This window comes from Salvelinus alpinus, chromosome 17 (assembly GCF_045679555.1).
Source record: "Salvelinus alpinus chromosome 17, SLU_Salpinus.1, whole genome shotgun sequence".
NCBI classification, from domain to species: domain Eukaryota; kingdom Metazoa; phylum Chordata; class Actinopteri; order Salmoniformes; family Salmonidae; genus Salvelinus; species Salvelinus alpinus.
Window position 1 is genome coordinate 44,693,637 of NC_092102.1, and position 10,222 is coordinate 44,703,858.

Genomic DNA, 10,222 nt, shown 5'->3' on the forward strand with positions numbered 1-10,222 from the left:
CTTGCTTTTACTACCCCCCCTCCCAGGGCACCTTCTAATGGAACCCCAGGCTCCCAACGGGCATAGCAACAAGCGTTCTAAAAGCGCCACAGAAACACTGCACGCCACTTTATGAAGTTCCCTGAGGCTAGGGAGGGGAAAGAGCAAGAGGTTCTCTAGCAACATTAATAACCATGCTGGGTACAGGATTAGCCGCTTATGAACTTGATTTAAGAGGTCAAATATGCCAGGGAGAAATCCGTTCCCCTCTGCCAGGATATCAATTCATTGGATATTGCAGAACATTACACCATCTGCAGCAGGGTAATTACACATTTCCCCATCAGACTGTCCTGATAAACCAACAGAGATGTGTGTGTAAGTTACGCATGTGCATGCATGCGTGTGTTTGTCTGAACGTGTGAATGTGTAGTAGTTAAGAATGTAGTGTTATAGAATGATCGTATTAGTAAAGGGTGTCGTTCCTGATCGGGAGAAAGTCATCTAATTGCTCCTCTAATAGCCTCTCAAACCTTCCTCTAGCCTTCCTACCTGATTCCCAAGAGTAGCTATTGTAGGATGGCTTCTGTCAAACTATCTTTCACACCTCGTATGATTTATGAGGGGGACAGGACTTCACACTAGGGTGTGAATATCACACTAATGTGACTTATGGAGGGCTAGGACGGAGGATCACAACAAGCCCTTCACACACACACACACACACACACACACACACACACACACACACACACACACACACACACACACACACACACACACACACACACACACACACACACACACACACACACACACACACACACACACACACACACACACACACACACACCAAAAGTCATCCATAATAAACTAGTCAGATCAAAGGTGTTTACAGAACCACGTGGTTGCCAGGTGTTGTATCTAATTTAATTACTTACATTGTATTACCTCATAAATCATGAGGTGTAAAATACAGTTTGACAGAACAAACCCAACATCATGTGAAGTCACATGGGTGTGAGATTCACATCCTAGTGTGAAGTCCCGCCCTCTTCATAAATCAACAAGGTGTGAAAGATTGACAGAAGCCACCTTACAACACCTACTCTTGGGGATTTAAATCAGGAAATAACTTTCTGGTAAAAGACAGATTGGGAAATCCGTACAGGGAAAGCCTGGGAATGAATAGTATCCATGGCGGAGGGATATCTACTCATCCCTGGTGCCAACCCTCCAGATGTTCAAAAGGAGAAGCTTGGGCACAGATAACTATTTTTAATTGGTTAAGCAGTAAAATGTTAGTGCATTTGCTAATGTGTCTCCTGGGTTCGGGCTCCTCTCTAAAATCAAACCTATTAGGGGACAGTGGGATAAATTGAGCCAACCTTGTTTTTAGGAAGTCAAAATTAATAATTTGATCAAATAATAATAGTTTCATAGAGTCTGTGAAGGAAGAAACCACATGATAAAAAGTGGTAAGCAAGTTAGGTCCCCAGAAAATATTTTTCACCAAGTCAAATCAATGTATTGTGTTAGAGGTTTCATGATGCTTGCATCTAAACCAAAGTAGATCATTTTAAGATTGTTCTATACATTAGTTGGGGGTCTCTATAAGCGTCTATATGAGGTCCTAAACCTAGCATGAAAGTGCATCCTTGTGTGTGCTAATATAGTCAAAATATTTGCAAGTTGAGCCAATGGCCATGGAGCATGTTGAGCCAATAGTTGAGCCAATCCCAGGCGAAAAGCAATGCATTATCACTGGGATATGGAGGTAACAACAGGGCCTGGCCTATGTTAAAAGTGTTTTAAAAAAGTACAAAATGTTTAGGTGTTAAGCCTAATAGATGCTTAAAATTATTAAAAGACAAAAAGTGATTGTGATTGTGTTTGGCAAATAAAGACATACATGGTTTCAAGAAAGGTAGCGGTAATATTTAATTCAGAACAGAAATTTGTAGGCGGCTTACCCTGTCCCCGTGGTTCAATGTACCCCATACCCGGGGTAACTCGTGCCAAGAGACAACTTTTTTTGGACAAGCTATGTTTTCCAGACTGTAAGGTTAACATGAATTCTGATTATTTTTATTATTATTATTATTTCCAGGAATACACAACCTCCTGAAATATACACTGAGCGTACAAACATGCTCTTTAAACGACATAGACTGACCAGGTGAATCCAGGTGAAAGCTATGATCCCTTATTGATGTCACTGGTTAAATCTACTTCAATCAGTGTAGATGAAAGGGAGGAGACAGGTTAAAGAAGTATTTTTAAACCTTGAGACAATTAAGACATGAATTGTGTATGTGTGTCATTCAGAAGGTGAATGGGCAAGACAAAATATGTTAATGCCTTTGAACAGGGTATGGTCATTTTGGTAACTTTCCCCAGATCTGTGCCTCGACATAATCCTGTCTCGGAGCGCTACGGACAATTCCTTCGACCTATGGGCTTGGTTTTTAGTCTGACATGCACTGTCAACTGTGGGACCTTATAGTGACAGGTGTGTCCCTTTCAAAGTCATGTTTAATCAATTGAATTTACCACAAGTGGACTGCAATCAAGTTGTAGAAACATCTCAAGGATGATCAATGGAAACAGGATGCACCTGATCTCAATTTCGAGTCTCATAGTAAAGGGTCTGAATACGTATGTAAATAAGGTATTTCTGTTTTAAGGTGATCCATTTTAGAATAAGGCTGTAACAAAATCTGGGAAAAGTCAAGGGGTCTGAATGTTGCATTCGGAAAGTATTCAGACCCCTTGACTTTTTCCACATTTTGTTACGTTACATCCTTATTCTTAAATTATTCTAAAATGGATTAAAAATAAAACATTTTACTCATCAATCTACACACAATATCTCATAATGACAAAGCAAACACAGGTTTAATTTTTTTTTTTTTTTGCAAAGTTGTAAAAACAACTAAAACAGAAATATCTCTCATGCCTCAGTTGAGTCTTACATCTAATGTCACCATGAAATAGGTTGGTACAGTCTGAACACAATATTTAGAAAATCTATAAAGACCAGGGAGGGACTGAATCTTTCTACATCAGAATGATGAGAGTAAAATGGAATCCATTGACGACGACTCAGTTTCTGTCTTCATCCGACTAAGGTATTTATAAAACACAAGACCAAAGTCTAGATGTGAAGGCAGCTTTAGCCTTTAGAAAATCCACATCAAGATCCCCTAATTCTAAAAGTTAATTTGTCATAATTTATGAGATCGATTTGAACACTATAACACAAGCTTTCCAAATACAAAGAAAAGTTCCTTGATTTGGATAACTTTCCCTTTTGCATGTACCTAATAGCATTCATACGGGATCTATGAATGTTAAAATATATTTTCTTTCAGAGCATCATGCGTGCACTGATTTTGAGTAAACAATTATTCTCCTTTTCTACCACAGAGGGAGTTTGGGTGACAACAGGAGAGACGGGTCCTGTTCTCTGGCACAGTAGGCATTGTGCCATCCGGCACCAGACTGATTGAGGATGGTATTAAACAGCACAATGGGGACATAGGCACAACAATGCTTCTCTCCTACTCCGTAAGACAGGCAGGACAGCTGCATGCCAATCAAACTGTAGAAATAATTATGCAAATAGGGATAGTCGAAGCAGGTTATAATTACAGAACAGAACATATGGCAATTATTACCACAATGTGATGATAGTTTTACAGTGATGCTGTAATTTCTAACTGTTGTTGACAAATATTGCAATTAAATGAGTAAAAATAGCACTGAGTGGCATTGATTGTGCTTACAAAATGTAATAGGAGAAATGTTAACAGAAAACAATTTGTAGGTGTCTAATCTTATCAGTTTCATGGATTATCTGGCTATTGCATTTGTGTGCATGTGGTCTGGTCCATTTTTTGCTCAGTGAGCCTGTCTTAAATTGTTTTTTTTGTTGCGCAAAATGATCATTATCTGGCTAATAATGTCCTGGCATGTGTTAGAAATGCCAGGGCCGATGTCGGGTCCCAGTCTGCCCAGTGTGTGTGTGTGTGTGTGTGTGTGTGTGTGTGTGTGTATGTATGTATGTATGTATGTATGTATGTATGTATGTATGTATGTATGTATGTATGTATGTATGTGTGTGTGTGTGTGTGTTTAACAGGTCCCGACAGTAGGTTACATTGGGCTCTCTGGGTCTGGGGGGGGGGGGGGGGGGATTGAGACCTTGAGATGAGCTTTCATTTCAAAATTCATTTTCATGTAAAATAGAGACTGAATTAGTCTATGCGCAACATTTAGTATGTTTTTTTAATGACAAGTCATTGCCCAGCTGTTGAGCAGCTGGTAGGGGTAGACAGTGACAGGGTGTCTCACCCAGAGCAGCGGAACAGCTGTATTCATCTGCACTGGCACTGCTATCGTTACTGCTCTCCATGCGAGGAAAACACGGGAACGACCCATCAAATCCATATAAACCACAGACAGGGCTGTGTGCTTTCACAACATGAGGATTTTTCACAAGAGATTATAATTTTACGCGTATGTTTAATCATTGTAAAAGTGCCTTTTAGAGGCACGGCCGCCAAAAAACGCTCGTGTGCATCTGCGCGTTGAAGGTGGACAATGCGCATTACCAAATGTATAATGCATTCACGTTGCAGTTTTTATACCCTCGCATCAGAAGTCAAGCATATTTGCTGCACACACACAATGCAGTGACACATTAGTCATTTAAAACCTGCAATGCACATTAGATTTAGGCTAAAGTCCTCAGTCTATAAGCCTATTTTTCATGAGGAAAGTACTGAGCCAAATAAAACAAACAAAGAACGCAAAGGACACAAAAAGACAACAAAAGTTTATCAAAAACACACATTACCGTCTTCTTATGTAGGGACAGGCGCAGTCAATGAGATGGTGTGTCCTTTGCACACTCGAAGACAGTACGCGCCTGACAGAAATATTGTTCCCGTTTTACACTGTCTCGAGCAAAGCCGACCGTTAGCAGGACTCCGGTGCCTTTTTATTGGCTCACCATCGCTCGCTCTGCCCTCCCTTCTTTGCCTGGGTTCGCGTGCGCAACAACAGCGTGCGCAACAGCTTCTCCAAGGCGCTCTCACTTGACAAAGGTTAATTCATTAATTTAAAATAGCTTTATTTTACCTCTTCAACATTTACTCATCCAAATAAATTAATATTTGATATTCCACGTGCTATTTATAGGCTACTCTCACATAACTTATTTTTGGTTGGGGATTACACACCAATGCACATCAGTTAGTTGTTTTCTCACAGCCATTGGTGTTCTCAGCATATCTCTGAAATAGCCAATGAATAATTAACAATATAGACCATCGACTGTGTATTTTTATTTCAATCAATTATTGAGTCTGAGTATCTGACAGAGCTATAAACATAGGCCAGCTAACATTGTAGGCTATGAAGTCCCCATCAACATGCAAAAATCAAAACCAATTTTTCCTTTAATTTAGCCCGAGGTGATTTTGGAATGTCTAGTCTACACAGCCTTGGAGAGCAACAGAGCGCAATTTCCATTCCAATAATAATAAGCTACAACAAATTTGTTGCCTGTGGTGATTCTCAATATCTTCTACTTCTGTCATAAATTCTACTCCACTGAACAAAAAATATGAACGCAACATGTAAAGTGTTGGTCCCATGTTTCATGAGCTGAAATAAAAGATCCCAGAAATTTTCCATAAGCACAAAATGCTGATTTCTCTCAAATGTTGTGAACACATTTATTTACATCCCTGTTAGTGAACATTTCAAATTTACCACAATAATCCATCCATCTGACAGATGTGGTATATCAAGGCCACCAAAATCTGTCACACAACACAATGCCACAGATGTCTCAAGTTGAGGGAGCATGCAATTGGCATGCTGACTGCAGGAATTTCCACCAGAGCTGTTGCCAGAGAATTTAATGTTAATTTCTCTACCATAAGCCGCCTCCAATGTTGTTTTAGAGAATTTGGCAGTATGTCCAACCGGTCTCACAACCGCAGACCAGGTGTATGGCGTCATGTGGGCGAGCGGTTTGCTGATGTCAACGTTGTGAACAGAGTGCCCCATGGTGGCAGTGGGGTTATGTTATGGGCAGGCATAAGCTACGGACAACAAACACAATCACATTTTATCGATGGCAATTTGACTACACAGAGATACCTTGAGATCCTGAGGCCCATTGCGTTGCCCATTTTTTTTCAGGTATCTGTAACCAACAGATGCATATCTGTATTCCCAGTCATGTGAAATCCATAGATTAGGGCCTAATGAATCTAATTCCATTGACTGATTTCCTTATATGAAATGTAACTCAGTAAAGTTACAGTTGGGCTCCCGTCACGGTTCGAGTTTGGCCGGGTTAGGCCGTCATTGTAAATAAGAATTTGTTCTTAACTGGACTTTCCTAGATAAATAAAACATATTTTTTGTTGTTGTTGTATGATGGGCTTGTATTGTTGTTCAGTATAGTTTGAAATGCGTGTTTCACATCTCATTTAGCCTCACCTGAGATTGATGTGTATAGTCCAAATATCCAGAATCTCCACTGCCATCTTGAGGAAGTTGGAACCATGAGGTGGAGTCTGCATCTAGGGTGGCGTACAGTTCCAGATCAACCTCAGGTGTCTCAGCCTCCAGTATTTATGCTGCAGTAGTTTATGTGTCGGGGGGCTGGGATCAGTTGGTTACCTGGAGTACTTCTCCTGTCTTATCCAGTGTCCTGTGTGAATTTAAGTATGCTCTCTCTAATTCTCTCGTTCTCTCTTTCTCTCTGAGAACCTGAGCCCTAGGACCATACGTCAGGACTACCGGGCATGATGACACCTTGCTGTCCCCAGTCCGCCTGGCCTTGCTGCTATTCCAGTTTCAACTGTTCTGCCTGCGGTTACGGAACCCTTACCTGTCCCAGACCTGCTGTTTTCAACTCTTAATGATCGGCTATGAAAAGCCAACTGAGATTTATTCCTGATTATTATTTGACCATGCTTGTCATTTATGAACATTTTGAAAATCTTGGCTCTCTCTAATTTTCTCCTTCTCTCTTTCTTTCTCTCGGAGGACCTGGGCCCTAGGACCATGCGTCGGGACTGCCGCCCGTGGTGACTCCTTGCTGTCCCCAGTCCGCCTGGCCTTGCTGCTATTCCAGTTTCAGCTGTTCTGCCTGCGGTTATGGAACCGCCACCTGTCCCAGACCTGTTGTTTTTCAACTCTTGATGATCGGCTATGAAAAGCCAACTGAAAATTATTCATGATTATTATTTGACCATGCTTGTCACTTATGAACATTTTTGAACATCTTGGCATAGTTCTGTTATAATCTCCACCCGGCACAGCCAGAAGAGGACTGGCCACCCCTCATAGCCTGGTTCCTCTCTAGGTTTCTTCCTAGGTTTTGGCCTTTCTAGGGAGTTTTTCCTAGCCACCGTGCTTCTACACCTGCATTACTAGCTGTTTGGGGTTTTAGGCTGGGTGTCTGTACAGCACTTCGAGATATTAGCTGATGTACGAAGGGCTATATAAAAATAAAATTGATTGATTGATTGAACCTAATGAAACCTAATGTCATTAAATGAAATGCGTCCCTAAATTCTATTCCACAATGAGAGATAATTGTGTCAGTTCTATATTACATGTCCATTTGGTAATTCCTCACCATAGCGCTGAATAAGCTCCTGACATGTTGATGTGTGCCCAAAATAAACACCAGAAAAGAAAGAAACAAATGTTTTATCTGTGGAAGGTAAAACATGTTAATGTGTGCGATTAGAGACAATCGAGCCATTGAGGCTTCATATATAAAGTAAATCTGACACAGACTACAACAAAAATCAAATTATTCCCCTAGAGACCTATACCTGGAAGTCAGAGTGAAATATTACTTGGTATTATGTACAGACCATTACACACTGAACAGACACTATCTGGTGTACAGTGAGAGAAGAGTCTTCCCGACTGCACACACTGTGCCGCCTCGTTTGGCTTGTAATGAGAGGACACAGCGTCTGCTTCTGCAATCAGGCAACAACTATGGCCAGTATATCACATTAACCAACTCTGTACACATTGTGCTGGAGATCAGAGGTGTTGATTGGATGTGCCCAGGCTGGTCAGTCTGCACTGCAGAGATAGGACCACAGTATACTGTCCAGTAACCACACGGTCAACTCCACCAGAAGGTCGTTTCAGACTGCAAGTGTCCTGTCACATGTAGTGTATTAACTATTTAATACAATGTCATTACTAACGTGCCTAACTATTTTCCATACGGAATGCTCGTCAAGCTGTTTTTTTCTCTCCAAGTCCCTGAAGTCAACATCATGGCAATTTTAATAAGTGCACTTGTGACCCTACACCCTGCATTAAATTATGTCCGAGGCTACGAATACGGCGTTTTCGCCCCCGCCCCTCCCAGAACTTCTATCTCAAAGCTAAGGATCCAAGTCACATTCTGCACGTGTTCTCTTTTTACTATAAGCTTTACCAAAAAGGATGAGGCGAGGGGTTTCACCCCGCCCAGAATCTGTACACATCCTGTGAACTCTGCTTCCCAATGTTTGCACATTACATCGCTATTGACTGCGTGCCCGTGTCTTGCTTGTTGATATGCTGTGTACATCTAGTAGGCTAACGCAACCTCCTGAAAAATAGAACATGAAAACGCTAGACTGCCTGTTACGCCGTGCTTATGTTTGCTTTCTGTTACAAAAGACAAAGAACTCCGTTTGCTTGAACAAGCGGCAGCGGAGTCGTGCGGTGAGTGATCACAGAGCAGCAGCTGGAAGGACTCGGGGAGGGGAAGCGCGGGGAGGGGAAGCGCGCGCAGCGGATCTTGCACACGTGCAGAAATCTCTGTATCTTTAGTCCAAAACGCCTGGGTTCCAGAAAATCCAGAACCGCAGCCACTCTGTTGAAGTTGAATTATCACTGTTAGTAACTCCCTAATAATAAAACTTCAATAATAGCAATAATCACACTTAAACGTAACCTCACACCCTGCACTGCTGATGATCCCTGATTGATTAGTTCCCCTTGATCCATCATTAGTCTTCACCCTGTAGGCTAATAATCAATCACTTGTTCACAACTTAACTGTATCCAAAAGGCCTGAGGGGAAATCGATAGTGCTTTTAGGTGACAGTAAAACCCTAACTAATCAATATTTGGTCAGTAAATTCCCATACACAGTGGGTCTGTGGCAACAACCACAAAAAAAATACATTTTCTTCCACTCAGCTTTATTGAACTCCACATGAGTACAAGCCGATAGTTTAGAACGTTCACCATGAAACATACAAGCATTGTCTTACGTCAGGTGGCGTCAATCCTACGCAACCCTCATCCCCCAGACTGACAGTCAACGCAGACGATTAGTTACACTATCTGCCTTGAGACAATGACATACAAGAACACTCAAAGTACATCCAGATACAAGCCTGAATGTGTCTCCTATCAAACATGAGTGCTGCCTTAGCAACAACAGAGTGCTGCCTTAGCAACCACAGCCCATTCGTCTGTTTCTTAGAATTGAACAGTCTCAGTTATGTACTGCAGTCAAAAGGCCTGATTGTGCCTCATCTTCCACAATTATCCACCGGCCATTGTGATGGGTTACTTAGAAAAGGTGTCTCGAATTTGCAGTAGTCAAATGGCAAACTCCCTTCAAGCTTAAAAATAAGTATTATAAATCTCCAACACAAACATCCACAAAAAGTGTGAAACACATTCCCTGGATATATCATTGGGAAAAGTGTTTCCACATAAGAGCGCTTCCAAAGAAAGTCAAGTCAATTCCAGTGCAAACAAACCCACAAACCAAATACACCCAAATTAAACTAGGGCTTAGCAGTTTCAAGCTCATCCATTGTATTGCCATTATAAATAGTCAAACAGTAGGAGACTAACTGTGGTTCTAACTGAAACATGTCTTTAGATAAGAGCAGGTGTGAAGTTATAACAGAGTTTCACTGTTCAACCACGTAACTCTCTCGTTGTGATACTAGAAACAGTGTATATGACCTGTATATTCTTAACAGAATTTGGTATACGTAAACAATGCCTTTACATTGATGACCTAGTTTATACATATTTTTATTTTAAAAACAGCGTCTTTAACATTTGTAATATAATGGTTGTCAGTGTCACACACCCTGAGAACACTGAACTTTGAGCAACTACAGGAGTTACCTTTAACCTGCAGACCCACTGAGTTCACCCAACCCAAGCCCTCACC

The 10,222-nt window shown here is 41.3% G+C and overlaps 1 protein-coding gene across 1 annotated transcript in view; it reads right to left on the bottom strand.

Moving 5' to 3' along the window:
- The window catches only part of LOC139543012 (kelch domain-containing protein 8B-like), a 168,771-nt gene extending 163,800 nt beyond the window's left edge, over positions 1-4,971 (bottom strand). Inside the window, exon 1 of the mRNA XM_071349086.1 lies at positions 4,841-4,971. The gene's annotated coding sequence lies outside the window, so the exon portion shown is untranslated. The remainder of the gene's footprint in view (positions 1-4,840) is intronic.
- Positions 4,972-10,222: the final 5,251 nt, after the last annotated feature.